This window comes from Amblyraja radiata, unplaced genomic scaffold (assembly GCF_010909765.2).
Source record: "Amblyraja radiata isolate CabotCenter1 unplaced genomic scaffold, sAmbRad1.1.pri S88, whole genome shotgun sequence".
Taxonomy (NCBI): Eukaryota; Metazoa; Chordata; class Chondrichthyes; order Rajiformes; family Rajidae; genus Amblyraja; species Amblyraja radiata.
In genome coordinates, this window is record NW_022630171.1 from 447,678 (window position 1) to 464,849 (window position 17,172).

The following is a 17,172-nucleotide window of genomic DNA, read 5'->3' on the forward strand; positions in this document are numbered from 1 at the left end:
CCCAAATTTCCACCAGCCTGGCTGTGTGGCAATAAATTATATCTAATCTAAATCTAATCTTCCTGTATATGTCCAGCAAGAAAGGGAGTGGAGCACCAATAATCCTGCTGGCGGTCTTCACAATCCTGTCTAGTTGGTGCCGTTCGTACGCCTTGCAGCTCCCGAACCAGGAAGTGATGCCGTTGGTTAATGTGCTCTCGATTGTCCCCCTATAAAAAGTTCGTAGGTGTGTAGTGGGGAGACCTGCTTTCCGTAGTCTTCGGAGAGGGTGTAGTCGCTGCTGGGCTCTCTTGACCAGTGCTGTGGTGTTGGTTGTGGACATCAGGTCATCTGACAGGTGGAGTCCTAGGAACTACACGCTGCTGACCCTTTCCACATCAGCTCCATCGATGTGCAGAGGTGTATGGTGTTGTTTTCCCGCCCTCCTGAAGTCAACCACCATCTCCTTAGTTTTTCCCACGTTGAGAATGAGGTTGTGGGATTTGCACCATCCTGTGAGCAGCTCCACCTCCATCCTGTACGCCGACTCATCATTGTCACTGATGAGACCCACCACTGTTGTGTCATCAGCGAACTTGTTGATGAAGTTGTTGTTGAGTCTAGCAGTACAGTCGTGTGTAAGCAGACTAAACAGCAGGGGGCTTAGGACACAGCCTTGGGGGCGAGCCAGTGCTCACGGCTATGGGTTTTGATGTCCTACTGCCCACCCTGACTGTCTGCTGCCGTTGTGATAGAAAGTTCAGGACCCAGTTACATGTGCCAGCATCAACCCCCAATAGCTCCAACTTCTCCACCAGCTGCTGCGGAATGATTGTGTTAAAAGCAGAGCTGAAATCTATGAAGAGGATCCTGGCATAAGTATTTTTCCGATCAAGGTGTGACAGTACGAGGTTCAGCGTTGTTGAGACTGCGTCCTCTGTGGATCGGTTGGCTCTGTAGGCGAACTGCAGTGGGTCTAGGTCGGCAGGTAGACTCTTTTTGATGTGCTGCATAACCAGTCGCTCAAAACACTTCATTGCTATGGGTGTTAGAGCCACTGGTCGAAAGTCATTATGGCAGGCTGGGTTTGGTTTCTTCGGGACAGGGACGATGGTGGCACTCTTAAGACAGTTGGGCGCTACTGCCTGGCTGAGTGAGATGTTAAAAATGTCTGTGAAGACATCTTTCAGTTGCTCGGCGCAGTCTCTTAAAACGCATCCAGGAATGTTGTCCGGCCCTGCAGCTTTGCGTGGATTGATGCTGGCAAAGGCCTTTTTAACTCCGGCTGCGGACAGCCTGAGCGACTGGTCACTGGGAGATGGCAGTAGTGCACGTGTCTGGGTGCTGTTTTTAACCTCAAACCGTGCGTAGAACTCGTTCAGTTCATCTGGTAGAGAGGGGTCGTTTTGGCATATCCGCAGCGGGGGTGGGGGCTTGTAGTCAGTGATGGTATGAAATCCCTGCCACAAGCGACAAAGTGTGTCTTTGTCATTTGCGAAGTGGCTATTAAGTTTTTGCCCATACAGCCTCTTCGCTTCCCTGATCCCCCGGGATAGGTTACTCCTTGCCAGTTTGAGATGACTGCCAGTATCAAAGATGGCCGCCACACACTGGGATTCATTCACATAGACCTCAATGGAGAAGACTGCCTTTACCAAAGATGGCCGCCGCCACCCCCCTGGGATTCATTCCCATTGACTTCAATGGAGCGACTGCCAGTAGCAAACATGGCCGCCGCCCCCGGGCCTCAATCCCCTCTCATTGACTTCAATGGGGGAAGTGCCTTGATCAAAGATGGCCGCTGCACCCCCTCATAGACTTCAATGGAAGATGTGCCAGTAGCAAAGATGGCCGCCGCCTCCCTGTGCATCACCATCCCCTCAATGACTTCAATGGGTAAGTGCCTTTAACAAAGATGGCCGCCGCCTCCCTGGGCTTCACTCCCATTTTCAATGAAGTGCCTTGATCAAAGATGGCCACATCCATGGGATTCATTCCCATTGACTTCAATGGAGTGGTGAAGTGCCTTGATCAAAGATGGCCACGTCCCCCCTGGGCTTCATTCCCATTGACTTCAAGGGGTTTTCGAAGAAGGGTTCGGCCCGAAACGTCGCCTATTTTTCCTTCGCTCCATAGATGCTGCTGCACCCGCTGAGTTTCCCCAGCAATTTTGTGTGACTTCAATGGAGTGCCTTGATCAAAGATGGCCACCTCCCCCTGGGCTTCACTCCCATTGACTTCAATGAAGTGCCTTGATCAAAGATGGCCACCTCCCCCTGGGCTTCACTCCCATTGACTTCAATGAAGTGCCTTGATCAAAGATGGCCACATCCCCCTGGGCTTCACTCCCATTGACTTCAATGGAGACCAAAGATTCAATTCAATTCAACTTCAGATTCAACTTTAATTGTCATTGTCAGTGTACGGCACAGAGACAACGAAATGCAGTTAGCAACGGAGAGACCTGTAGCGCCGGTGGCGGGGAGTGGGGAGGGGGAGGGGGAGAGAGAGAGTTTGGATTAGAAACATAGACAATAGGTGCAGGAGTAGAGGCCATTCGGCCCTTCGAGCCTGCACCATTCGCCATTCAATATGATCATGGCTGATCATCCAACTCAGTATCCTGTACCTGCCTTCTCTCCATACCCCCTGATCCCTTTAGCCACAAGGGCCACATCTAACTCCCTCTTAAATATAGCCAATGAACTGTGTGGCCTCAACTACCTTCTGTGGCAGAGAATTCCACAGATTCACCACTCTCTGTGTGTGTGGGAAAAAAATGTTTTCCTCATCTCGGTCCTAAAAGACTTCCCCCTTATCCTTAAACTGTGGCCCCTTGTTCTGGACTTCCCCAACATCGGAAACAATCTTCCTGCATCTAGCCTGTCCAACCCCTTAAGAATTTTGTAAGTTTCTATAAGATCCCCCCTCAATCTTCTAAATTCTAGCGAGTACAAGCCGAGTCTATCCAGTCTTTCTTCATATGAAAGTCCTGACATCCCAGGAATCAGTCTGGTGAACCTTCTCTGTACTCCCTCTATGGCAAGAATGTCTTTCCTCAGATTAGGAGACCAAAACTGTACGCAATACTCCAGGTGTGGTCTCACCAAGACCCTGTACAACTGCAGTAGAACCTCCCTGCTCCTATACTCAAATCATAAGCTAATGGCATGTTGGCCTTCATAGAGAGAGGGATTGAGTGTAGGTGCAAGGTGGACCTACTGCAGTTGTACAGGGCCCTGGTGACACCACACCTGGAGTATTGTGTGCAGTTTTGGTCTCCAAATTTGAGGAAGGATATTCTTGCTATTGAGGGAGCCCAGCGTAGGTTCACCAGGTTAATTCCTGAGATGATGGCAGGACTGACATATGTTGAAAGAATGGGACGACTGGGTTTGTATTCACTGGAATTCAGAAGGATGAGCGGGTATCTTATAGAATCGTATACAATTAGTGAGGGATTGGACAGGGTAGATGCAGGAAACATGTTCCCCATGTTGGGGGAGTCCAGAACTGTTAAGGTACATTTCTTAAAACAGACAACTCACAATAAGTTAGATCAACCAACACAAGCTTTACTGATTATTTAGCCGGCGAGAGTGGCAGGGGATACAAATTCAAGTATGCAACACACACTTAACCCTCCTGGGCCATCACTCTAATGAACAAAGGCCCACAGCATCTTTTGTTACTATTTTGGAAACGTGAAGTAAGTGACAGAGGCGAGGGAAAATAAGGAGATAAAAGGATGTGAGATAAGGAGAGAGGAATGTATATGTGTAGCTTTAAGGGACATTGTTCAGGTAGCATTTGGAGTATTGCATAGTTAACCAGAATGGTATAAAAACGAGGAACTGCAGATGCTGGTTTACAAAAATGGACACAAAACGCTGGAGTAACTCAGCGGGACAGGCAGCATCTCTGGACAGAAGGACTGAGTGACATTTCGGGTCGAGACTGAGGAGGGTCTCGACCAGAAATGTTACCCATTCCTTCCAGTATTTTGTGTTTACCTAAACAGCGCCTATCTATCCACGTGGCGGTGTGCCAGCAGGCTGGAGGAGCGGGCAAAGGCCTTGCCACAGAGCGGGCAGGTGAAGGGGCGCTGGCCAGTGTGGATTCGCCGGTGCTCCAGCAGGTGGTCAAGGCGGGTGTAGCCCTTACCACAGGACAGGCCGGGGAAGGGACGCTCACCGCTGTGGGTACGATATTGCTGCCACAGGCTGGACATGCGAGTGAAACCCTTGCCACACTCAGCGCACACTAAGGGTCTCTCTCCGGTGTGTATCCGCTGGTGCTCCCGCAGCCCCCGTGCTCTCTTGTCACAGTGGGAGCAGCTGCTCGCCGACGTGGGCCCGCCGGTGATGCCGCAACCCCCGCGAGCTGTCAAACGACTCACCACAGTACGGGCAGTCGTAGGGCTGGCCACTGGTGTGCACGTGCTGGTGAGACAGGGCGTGGGAGTCCATGGCAGAGTGCTCTCCACACACCGGGCTGGGGACGGGACTGTCACCGGTGTGAACCCGCTGGTGGGACAGCAGCCTGGTGGAGCAGATGAAGCCCTTGCCGCACTAGGCACAGGTGTAGGGGCGCTAGCCGGTGTGGGTGCGTTGGTGCCTCTGCAGGCTGCTGGAGCGGGTGAAGCCCTTGCCGCACTGGGCGCAGGTGTAGGGGCGCTCACCGGTGTGGGTGCGCTGGTGAAGCAGCAGGTTGGAGGACTGGGTGAAGCCCTTGCCGCACTGGGCGCAGGTGTAGGGGCGCTCGCCGGTGTGGGTGCGCTGGTGCTTCTGCAGGCTGCTGGACTGGGTGAAGCCCTTGCCGCACTGGGCGCAGGTGTAGGGGCGCTCGCCGGTGTGGGTGCGCTGGTGCTTCTGCAGGTGGCCGGAGTGGGTGAAGCCCTTGCCGCACTGGGCACAGGTGTAGGGACGCTCGCCGGTGTGGGTGCTGCGCTGGTGAACCAGCAGGCTGCTGGAATTGGTGAAGCCCTTGCCGCACTGGGCACAGGTGAAGGGGCGCTCGCCGGTGTGGGTGCTGCGCTGGTGAACCAGCAGGCTGTTGGACTGGGTGAAGCCCTTGCCGCACTGGGCGCAGGTGTATGGGCGTTCACCGGTGTGAATGCGCTGGTGTATCAGCAGCCTGGTGGAGTTGGTGAAGCCCTTGCCGCACTGGGCGCAGGTGTAGGGGCGCTCGCCGGTGTGGGTGCTGCGCTGGTGCTCCAGCAGGGCGCTGGACTGGGTGAAGCCCTTGCCGCACTGGGCACAGGAGAAGGGGCGTTCGCCAGTGTGGGAGCGCTGGTGCCTCTGCAGGCTGCTGGAGAGGGTGAAGCCCTTGCCGCAGTGGGCGCAGGTGTAGGGGCGCTCGCCGGTGTGGGTGCGCTGGTGATTCTGCAGGCTGGTGGAGTGGGTGAAGCCCTTGCCGCACTGGGCGCAGGTGTAGGGGCGCTCGCCGGTGTGGGTGCACTGGTGATTCTGCAGGCCGCTGTACCGGGTGAAGCCCTTGCCGCAGTAGCTACAGGTGTAGGGGCGCTCGCCGGTGTGCACGCGCCTGTGCACCTTCACGTCCGCGGACAACTTGAAGCTTTTGCCGCAGTCGGGGCAGGTGAAGGGCCGCTCACTGCTGTGCACCCGCCGGTGCGCCCACAGCGCCGATAACCGGGCAAAGCTCTTGCCGCAGGTGGAGCAGACATGGGGCTTCTCGCCCGTGTGCAACCGCCGGTGGGTCTCCAGGTCACTCGCCGTCTTGAAACTCTTGCTGCAGTCCGAGCAGTCGAAGGGGCGTTCTCCCGTGTGCACCCGCAGGTGGGTCTCCAGCTCGCTCGGGCTCCGCCAGGCCTTGCCACACACGTCGCACTCATAACGCTTCTCCTTGTTGTGCCCCGTCATCTGGTCCTCCATCGAAGCTCAGACCCTCGAAGCTCAGCCCGCACACCGAGCAGATGGGGGGCTCGCCGGCACCCTGGCCGCCCTCAATGGCCGCTCACGTCCCCGTCTCTCCGTCCACAGCAACGGCTCCTATACCCTGCAGGAGGGGAACACAGAGGGTCAACATGCTGGCAAACAGGACATTACTAGCACATATTGAGTGTGTTTATGGCGGAGGAAACCGTTATATAATTCTGCGCGGCACAGTGGAGCAGCGGTACAGTTGCTGCCTCACCGCCAGAGACCCGGGCTCGATCCTGACTACGGGTGCTGTCTGTGCGGAGTTTGTACGTTCTCCCTTTGACCTGCGTGGGTTTTCACTCCGGGTGCTCCTGTTTCCTCCAAAGACGTTCAGGGTTGTAGATGAATCGGCCTCCACAAAATTGCTGAATTGTCCCTAATGTGCGTGGGATAGTGCTAGTGTACGGGGTGATCGCTGGTCGGCACGGACTCCGTGGGCCAAAAGGCCTGTTGTTTCCGCGCTGCATCTCTAAACTAAACTAAACCAAAGAAGGGTGTCGACCCAAAACGCCACCCATTCCTACTCTCCACAGATGCTGCCTGACCCGCTGAGTTACTCCAGCACTTTGTGTCTATCTTCTCCACAGATGCTGCCTGACCCGCTGAGTTACTCCAGCACTTTGTCATAAAGTGATACAGCATTGGAAAGAGGCCCTTCGGCCCAATTCGTACCCGAATGGCCTCTACTCCTGCACCTATTGTCTATGTTTCTATTAAAGCCACATTTGCAGATTCTACCTCCAGAACGGCCCAAAATCGCTGATAAACAGCCACTGACAGCCAGCAGATCCAGTGAGCGCTAACCAGTTGCTAACTAGCGGTTAACCCGCCTTAACTAGCGATAAATCCCATTTGTATGTGTTTTCACCATTTTAGCACCAAACCGGCCCCAAATCGCTGCTAAACGGGTCAGCGACGGCCAACACGTCTAGTGAGCGGTAATCAGCCGCTAACCAGCGGTTAACCAGCCCTAACTAGCGATATTAGGCGATAAAAGCCACATTTGACTACATTTGACCACATTGGGAGTTTCAACCCCAGAACTGCCCCAAATCGCTGCTAAACTGGTCAGCAGCGGGCAACACGTGTGGTGAGCGTTAACCAGCCGTTAACCAAGTACTAACCAGTGGTTAACCCGCCCTAACTAGCGATAAAAGTCACATTTGACCACATTGGGAGATTAAACCCTAGAACGGCCCCAAATCGCCGTTAAACGGGCCAGGGAGGGTTAACACGTTTAGTGATCGTTAACCAGTTGCTAACCAGCGGTTAACCAGCCCTAACTAGCGATATTAGGCGATAAAAGCCACATTTGGCTGCATTTGACCACATTGGGAGATTCAACCCCCAGAACGGCCCCAAATCGCGGCTAAACTGGTCAGCGACGGCCAACACGTGTGGTCAGCGCTAACCAGCCGCTAACTAGCGGTTAACCCGCCTTAAATAGCGTAAATCCGCCGAAAAAGGAGAAGAAAAGGTGAGACTCAACTCCAGCAGAGAAGCGACAAGATGGCGGCGGCGGGAGGAGGAGGAGGGGGCGGGGCCACGTCACTGCGTCACCGCGTATGTGGCCCGACGTCATCGCGCGGAGGGGTAGAACGTCACCGGGCCCGGCCCCTCCCTTCTCATTGCCTTCAATGGAAGAAGTGCCCTGATCAAAGATGGCCGCCGCCTCTCCCTAGGCTTCAATGGAGATGACGGCCAGTATCAAAGATGGCCGCCACACACTGGGATTCATTCACATAGACCTCAATGGAGAAGACTGCCAGTAGCAAGGTGCCAAACCAGTGTTGTATTATGTGCTATAATGCACTATAATACAATGCATACTGCAATATAATGTTGTATTATGTTAGAAACATAGACAACAGGTGCAGGAGTAGAGGCCATTCGGCCCCTTCGAGCCTGCACCATTCGCCATTCAATATGATCATGGCTGATCATCCAACTCAGTATCCTGTACCTGCCTTCTCTCCATACCCCCTGATCCCTTTAGCCACAAGGGCCACATCTAACTCCCTCTTAAATATAGCCAATGAACTGTGGCCTCAACTACCTTCTGTGGCAGAGAATTCCAGAGATTCACCACTCTCTCTGTGAAAAATGTTTTCCTCATCTCGGTCCTAAAAGATTTCCCCCTTATCCTTAAACTGTGTGTGTGACCCCTTGTCCTGGACTTCCCCAACATCGGGAACAATCTTCCTGCATCCAGCCTGTCCAACCCCTTAAGAATGTTGTAAGTTTCTATAAGATCCCCCCTCAATCTTCTAAATTCTAGCGAGTACAAGCCGAGTCTATCCAGTCTTTCTTCATATGAAAGTCCTGCCATCCCAGGAATCAGTCTGGTGAACCTTCTCTGTACTCCCTCTACGGCAAGAATGTCTTTCCTCAGATTAGGAGACCAAAACTGTACCCAATACTCCAGGTGTGGTCTCACCAAGACCCTGTACAACTGCAGTAGAACCTCCCTGCTCTTATACTCAAATCCTTTTGCTATGAATGCTAACATACCATTGGCTTTCTTCACTGCCTGCTGCACCTGCATGCCTACTTTCAATGACTGGTGTACCATGACACCCAGGTCTCGTTGCATCTCCCCTTTTCCTAATCGGCCACCATTCAGATAATAGTCTACTTTCCTGTTCCAATGCCACCATATAACAATGACAGCACGGAAACAGGCCATCTCGGCCCTTCTAGTCCGTGCCGAACACGTATTCTCCCCTAGTCCCATCTACCTGCGCTCAGACCATAACCCTCCATTCCTTTCCCGTCCATATGCCGATCCAATTTATTTTTAAATGATAAAATCGAACCTGCCAGCCTCCACCACTTCCACTGGAAGCTCATTCCACACCGCTACCACTCTCTGAGTAACGTTCCCCCTCGTGTTACCCCTAAACTTCTGTCCCTTATTCTCAAGTCATGTCCCCTTGTTTGAATCTTCCCTACTCTCAGTGGGAAAAGCTTATCCACATCAACTCTGTCTATCCCTCTCATCATTTTAAAGACCTCTAACAAGTCCCCCCTTAACCTTCTGCGCTCCAAGGAATAAAGACCTAACTTGTTCAATCTTTCTCTGTAACTTAGTTGCTGAAACCCAGGCAACATTCTAGTAAATCTCCTCTGTACTCTCTCTATTTTGTTGACATCCTTCCTATAATTTGGTGACCAAAATTGTACACCATACTCCAGAATTGGCCTCACCAATGCCTTGTACAATTTTAACATTACATCCCAACTTCTATGCTCGACGTTTCACAGAGTGCTGGAGTAACGCAGCGGGTCAGGCAGCATCTGTGGAGAACATGGATAGGTGACGTTTCACAGAATGCTGGAATAACTCAGCGGGTCAGGCAGCATCTGTGGAGAACATGGATAGGTGACGTTTCACAGAGTGCTGGAGTAACTCAGCGGGTCAGGCAGCATCTGTGTGGAGAACATGGATAGGTGACGTTTCACAGAGTGCTGGAGTAACTCAGCGGGTCAGGCAGCATCTGTGTGGAGAACATGGATAGGTGACGTTTCACAGAGTGCTGGAGTAACTCAGCGGGTCAGGCAGCATCTGTGTGGAGAACATGGATAGGTGACGTTTCACAGAGTGCTGGAGTAACTCAGCGGGTCAGGCAGCATCCCTGGAGTGAAGGAACCTTCTTCAGACTGAGAGTCACAGGAGAGGGAGGTACAGAGATAAGGAAGTGTAAGGTGTTACTCCAGCACTCTGTATTATACAAATAGTGTCAGGTTAGGATAATGTGAAGTACAACGAGATCTGTGTGTCCTGGTACATCAGTCACTGAAAGTAAGCATGCAGGTACAGCAGGCAGTGAAGAAAGCTAATGGCATAGAAACATAGAAAATAGGTGCAGGAGTAGGCAGCCCTTCGAGCCTGCACCGCCATTCAATATGATCATGGCTGATCATCCAACTCAGTATCCTGTACCTGCCTTCTCTCCATACCCCCTGATCCCTTTAGCCACAAGGGTCACATCTAACTCCCTCTTAAATATAGCCAACGAACTGTGGCCTCAACTACCTTCTGTGGCAGAGAATTCCAGAGATTCACCACTCTCTGTGAAAAATGTTTTCCTCATCTCGGTCCTAAAAGATTTCCCCCTTATCCTTAAACTGTGTGTGACCCCTTGTTCTGGACTTCCCCAACATCGGAAACAATCTTCCTGCATCTAGCCTGTCCAACCCCTTAAGAATTTTGTAAGTTTCTATAAGATCCCCCCCTCAATCTTCTAAATTCTAGCGAGTACAAGCCGAGTCTATCCAGTCTTTCTTCATATGAAAGTCCTGCCATCCCAGGAATCAGTCTGGTGAACCTTCTCTGTACTCCCTCTACGGCAAGAATGTCTTTCCTCAGATTAGGAGACCAAAACTGTACGCAATACTCCAGGTGTGGTCTCACCAAGACCCTGTACAACTGCAGTAGAACCTCCCTGCTCTTATACTCAAATCATTTTGCTATGAATGCTAACATACCATTGGCTTTCTTCACTGCCTGCTGTACCTGCATGCCTACTTTCCATGACTGGTGTACCATGACACCCAGGTCTCGCTGCATCTCCCCTTTTCCTAATCGGCCACCATTCAGATAATAGTCTACTTTCCTGTTCTTGCCACCATATAACAATGACAGCACGGAAACAGGCCATCTCGGCCCTTCTAGTCCGTGCCGAACACGTATTCTCCCCTAGTCCCATCTACCTGCGCTCAGACCATAACCCTCCATTCCTTTCCCGTCCATATGCCGATCCAATTTATTTTTAAATGATAAAATCGAACCTGCCTCCACCACTTCCACTGGAAGCTCATTCCACACAGCTACCACTCTCTGAGTAACGTTCCCCCTCATGTTACCCCTAAACTTCTGTCCCTTAATTCTCAAGTCATGTCCTCTTGTTTGAATCTTCCCTACTCTCAGTGGGAAAAGCTTATCCACATCAACTCTGTCTATCCCTCTCATCATTTTAAAGACCTCTATCAAGTCCCCCCTTAACCTTCTGCGCTCCAAGGAATAAAGCCCTAACTTGTTCAATCTTTCTCTGTAACTTAGTTGCTGAAACCCAGGCAACATTCTCGTAAATCTCCTCTGTACTCTCTCTATTTTGTTGACATCCTTCCTATAATTTAGTGACCAAAATTGTACACCGTACTCCAGAATTGGCCTCACCAATGCCTTGTACAATTTTAACATTACATCCCAACTTCTATGCTCGACGTTTCACGAAGTGCTGGAGTAACGCAGCGGGTCAGGCAGCATCTGTGGAGAACATGGATAGGTGACGTTTCACAGAGTGCTGGAATAACTCAGCGGGTCAGGCAGCATCTGTGGAGAACATGGATAGGTGACGTTTCACAGAGTGCTGGAGTAACTCAGCGGGTCAGGCAGCATCTGTGTGGAGAACATGGATAGGTGACGTTTCACAGAGTGCTGGAGTAACTCAGCGGGTCAGGCAGCATCTGTGGAGAACATGGATAGGTGACGTTTCACAGAGTGCTGGAGTAACTCAGCGGGTCAGGCAGCATCTGTGTGGAGAACATGGATAGGTGACGTTTCACAGAGTGCTGGAGTAACTCAGCGGGTCAGGCAGCATCTGTGGAGAACATGGATAGGTGACGTTTCACAGAGTGCTGGAGTAACTCAGCGGGTCAGGCAGCATCCCTGGAGTGAAGGAACCTTCTTCAGACTGAGAGTCACCGGAGAGGGAGGCACAGAGATAAGGAAGTGTAAGGTGTTACTCCACCACTCTGTATTAAAGGAATAGTGTCAGGTTAGGAAAATGTGAAGTACAACGAGATCTGTGTGTCCTGTTACATCAGTCACTGAAAGTAAGCATGCAGGTACAGCAGGCAGTGAAGAAAGCTAATGGCATAGAAACATAGACAATAGGTGCAGGAGAAGAGGCCATTCGGTCCTTCGAGCCTGCACCGCCATTAAATATGATCATGGCTGATCATCCAACTCAGTATCCTGTACCTGCCTTCTCTCCATACCCCCTGATCCCTTTAGCCACAAGGGTCACATCTAACTCCCTCTTAAATATAGCCAATGAACTGTGGCCTCAACTACCTTCTGTGGCAGAGAATTCCAGAGATTCACCACACTCTGTGTGAAAAATGTTTTCCTCATCTCGGTCCTAAAAGATTTCCCCCTTATCCTTAAACTGTGTGTGTGACCCCTTGTTCTGGACTTCCCCAACATCGGAAACAATCTTCCTGCATCTAGCCTATCCAACCCCTTAAGAATTTTGTAAGTTGCTATAAGATCCCCCCTCAATCTTCTAAATTCTAGCGAGTATAAGCCGAGTCTATCCAGTCTTTCTTCATATGAAAGTCCTGCCATCCCAGGAATCAGTCTGGTGAACCTTCTCTGTACTCCCTCTACGGCAAGAATGTCCTTCCTCAGATTAGGAGACCAAAACTGTACCCAATACTCCAGGTGTGGTCTCACCAAGACCCTGTACAACTGCAGTAGAACCTCCCTGCTCTTATACTCAAATCCTTTTGCTATGAATGCTAACATACCATTGGCTTTCTTCACTGCCTGCTGCACCTGCATGCCTACTTTCAATGACTGGTGTACCATGACACCCAGGTCTCGTTGCATCTCCCCTTTTCCTAATCGGCCACCATTCAGATAATAGTCTACTTTCCTGTTCTTGCCACCATATAACAATGACAGCACGGAAACAGGCCATCTCGGCCCTTCTAGTCCGTGCCGAACACGTATTCTCCCCTAGTCCCATCTACCTGCGCTCAGACCATAACCCTCCATTCCTTTCCCGTCCATATGCCGATCCAATTTATTTTTAAATGATAAAATCGAACCTGCCTCCACCACTTCCACTGGAAGCTCATTCCACACAGCTACCACTCTCTGAGTAACGTTCCCCCTCATGTTACCCCTAAACTTCTGTCCCTTAATTCTCAAGTCATGTCCCCTTGTTTGAATCTTCCCTACTCTCAGTGGGAAAAGCTTATCCACATCAACTCTGTCTATCCCTCTCATCATTTTAAAGACCTCTATCAAGTCCCCCCTTAACCTTCTGCGCTCCAAGGAATAAAGACCTAACTTGTTCAATCTTTCTCTGTAACTTAGTTGCTGAAACCCAGGCAACATTCTAGTAAATCTCCTCTGTACTCTCTCTATTTTGTTGACATCCTTCCTATAATTTGGTGACCAAAATTGTACCCCATACTCCAGAATTGGTCTCACCAATGCCTTGTACAATTTTAACATTACATCCCAACTTCTATGCTCGACATTTCACAGAGTGCTGGAGTAACGCAGCGGGTCAGGCAGCATCTGTGGAGAACATGGATAGGTGACGTTTCACAGAGTGCTGGAATAACTCAGCGGGTCAGGCAGCATCTGTGGAGAACATGGATAGGTGACGTTTCACTGAGTGCTGGAGTAACTCAGCGGGTCAGGCAGCATCCCTGGAGTGAAGGAACCTTCTTCAGACTGAGAGTCACAGGAGAGGGAGGCACAGAGATAAGGAAGTGTAAGGTGTTACTCCAGCACTCTGTATTATACAAATAGTGTCAGGTTAGGATAATGTGAAGTACAACGAGATCTGTGTGTCCTGTTACATCAGTCACTGAAAGTAAGCATGCAGGTACAGCAGGCAGTGAAGAAAGCTAATGGCATAGAAACATAGACAATAGGTGCAGGAGTAGAGGCCATTCGGCCCTTCGAGCCTGCACCATTCGCCATTCAATATGATCATGGCTGATCATCCAACTCAGTATCCTGTACCTGCCTTCTCTCCATACCCCCTGATCCCTTTAGCCACAAGGGTCACATCCAACTCCCTCTTAAATATAGCCAACGAACTGTGGCCTCAACTACCTTCTGTGGCAGAGAATTCCAGAGATTCACCACTCTCTGTGAAAAATGTTTTCCTCATCTCGGTCCTAAAATATTTCCCCCTTATCCTTAAACTGTGTGTGTGACCCCTTGTTCTGGACTTCCCCAACATCGGGAACAATCTTCCTGCATCTAGCCTATCCAACCCCTTAAGAATTTTGTAAGTTTCTATAAGACCCCCCCCCTCAATCTTCTAAATTCTAGCGAGTACAAGCCCAGTCTATCCAGTCTTTCTTCATATGAAAATCCTGCCATCCCAGGAATCAGTCTGGTGAACCTTCTCTGTACTCCCTCTATGGCAAGAATGTCTTTCCTCAGATTAGGAGACCAAAACTGTACGCAATACTCCAGGTGTGGTCTCACCAAGACCCTGTACAACTGCAGTAGAACCTCCCTGCTCTTATACTCAAATCCTTTTGCTATGAATGCTAACATACCATTGGCTTTCTTCGCTGCCTGCTGCACCTGCATGCCTACTTTCAATGACTGGTGTACCATGACACCCAGGTCTCGTTGCATCTCCCCTTTTCCTAATCGGCCACCATTCAGATAATAGTCTACTTTCCTGTTCTTGCCACCATATAACAATGACAGCACGGAAACAGGCCACCTCGGCCCTTCTAGTCCGTGCCGAACACGTATTCTCCCCTAGTCCCATCTACCTGCGCTCAGACCATAACCCTCCATTCCTTTCCCGTCCATATGCCGATCCAATTTATTTTTAACTGATAAAATCGAACCTGCCTCCACCACTTCCACTGGAAGCTCATTCCACACAGCTACCACTCTCTGAGTAACATTCCCCCTCATGTTACCCCTAAACTTCTGTCCCTTAATTCTCAAGTCATGTCTGAACCTCTTGTTTGAATCTTCCCTACTCTCAGTGGGAAAAGCTTATCCACATCAACTCTGTCTATCCCTCTCATCATTTTAAAGACCTCTATCAAGTCCCCCCTTAACCTTCTGCGCTCCAAGGAATAAAGACCTAACTTGTTCAACCTTTCTCTGTAACTTAGTTGCTGAAACCCAGGCAACATTCTCGTAAATCCCCTCTGTACTCTCTCTATTTTGTTGACATCCTTCCTATAATTTGGTGACCAAAATTGTACACCATACTCCAGAATTGGTCTCACCAATGCCTTGTACAATTTTAACATTACATCCCAACTTCTATGCTCGACATTTCACAGAGTGCTGGAGTAACGCAGCGGGTCAGGCAGCATCTGTGGAGAACATGGATAGGTGACGTTTCACAGAGTGCTGGAGTAACTCAGCGGGTCAGGCAGCATCTGTGTGGGGAACATGGATAGGTGACGTTTCACAGAGTGCTGGAGTAACTCAGCGGGTCAGGCAGCATCTGTGTGGAGAACATGGATAGGTGACGTTTCACAGAGTGCTGGAGTAACTCAGCGGGTCAGGCAGCATCTGTGGAGAACATGGATAGGTGACGTTTCACAGAGTGCTGGAGTAACTCAGCGGGTCAGGCAGCATCTGTGGAGAACATGGATAGGTGACGTTTCACAGAGTGCTGGAGTAACTCAGCGGGTCAGGCAGCATCCCTGGAGTGAAGGAACCTTCTTCAGACTGAGAGTCACAGGAGAGGGAGGCACAGAGATAAGGAAGTGTAAGGTGTTACTCCAGCACTGTTTATACAAATAGTGTCAGGTTAGGATAATGTGAAGTACAACGAGATCTGTGTGTCCTGTTACATCAGTCACTGAAAGTAAGCATGCAGGTACAGCAGGCAGTGAAGAAAGCTAATGGCATAGAAACATAGACAATAGGTGCAGGAGAAGAGGCCATTCGGCCCTTCGAGCCTGCACCGCCATTCAATATGATCATGGCTGATCATCCAACTCAGTATCCTGTACCTGCCTTCTCTCCATACCCCCTGATCCCTTTAGCCACAAGGGCCACATCTAACTCCCTCTTAAATATAGCCAACGAACTGTGGCCTCAACTACCTTCTGTGGCAGAGAATTCCAGAGATTCACCACTCTCTCTGTGAAAAATGTTTTCCTCATCTCGGTCCTAAAAGATTTCCCCCTTATCCTTAAACTGTGACCCCTTGTTCTGGACTTCCCCAACATCGGAAACAATCTTCGTGCATCCAGCCTGTCCAACCCCTTAAGAATGTTGTAAGTTTCTATAAGATCCCCCCCTCAATCTTCTAAATTCTAGCGAGTACAAGCCGAGTCTATCCAGTCTTTCTTCATATGAAAGTCCTGACATCCCAGGAATCAGTCTGGTGAACCTTCTCTGTACTCCCTCTATGGCAAGAATGTCTTTCCTCAGATTAGGAGACCAAAACTGTACGCAATACTCCAGGTGTGGTCTCACCAAGACCCTGTACAACTGCAGTAGAACCTCCCTGCTCCTAGACTCAAATCATAAGCTAATGGCATGTTGGCCTTCATAGAGAGAGGGATTGAGTGTAGGTGCAAGGTGGACCTACTGCAGTTGTACAGGGCCCTGGTGACACCACACCTGGAGTATTGTGTGCAGTTTTGGTCTCCAAATTTGAGGAAGGATATTCTTGCTATTGAGGGAGCCCAGCGTAGGTTCACCAGGTTAATTCCTGAGATGATGGCAGGACTGACATATGTTGAAAGAATGGGACGACTGGGTTTGTATACACTGGAATTCAGAAGGATGAGCGGGTATCTTATAGAATCGTATACAATTAGTGAGGGATTGGACAGGGTAGATGCAGGAAACATGTTCCCATGTTGGGGGAGTCCAGAACTGTTAAGGTACATTTCTTAAAACAGACAACTCACAATAAGTTAGATCAACCAACACAAGCTTTACTGATTATTTAGCCTGCGAGAGTGGCAGGGGATACAAATTCAAGTATGCAACACACACTTAACCCTCCTGGGCCATCACTCTAATGAACAAAGGCCCACAGCATCTTTTGTTACTATTTTGGAAACGTGAAGTAAGTGACAGAGGCGAGGGAAAATAAGGAGATAAAAGGATGTGAGATAAGGAGAGAGGAATGTATATGTGTAGCTTTAAGGGACAATGTTCAGGTAGCATTTGGAGTATTGCATAGTTAACCAGAATGGTTTAAAAACGAGGAACTGCAGATGCTGGTTTACAAAAATGGACACAAAACGCTGGAGTAACTCAGCGGGACAGGCAGCATCTCTGGACAGAAGGACTGAGTGACATTTCGGGTCGAGACTGAGGAGGGTCTCGACCAGAAACGTTACCCATTCCTTCCAGTATTTTGTGTTTACCTAAACAGCGCCTATCTATCCACGTGGCGGTGTGCCAGCAGGCTGGAGGAGCGGGCAAAGGCCTTGCCACAGAGCGGGCAGGTGAAGGGGCGCTGGCCAGTGTGGATTCGCCGGTGCTCCAGCAGGT

At 50.2% G+C, this 17,172-nt stretch overlaps 1 pseudogene; it reads right to left on the bottom strand.

The window, feature by feature from the left end:
* The window catches only part of LOC116969572, a 75,301-nt pseudogene that overhangs the window by 14,777 nt on the left and 43,352 nt on the right, over positions 1-17,172 (bottom strand).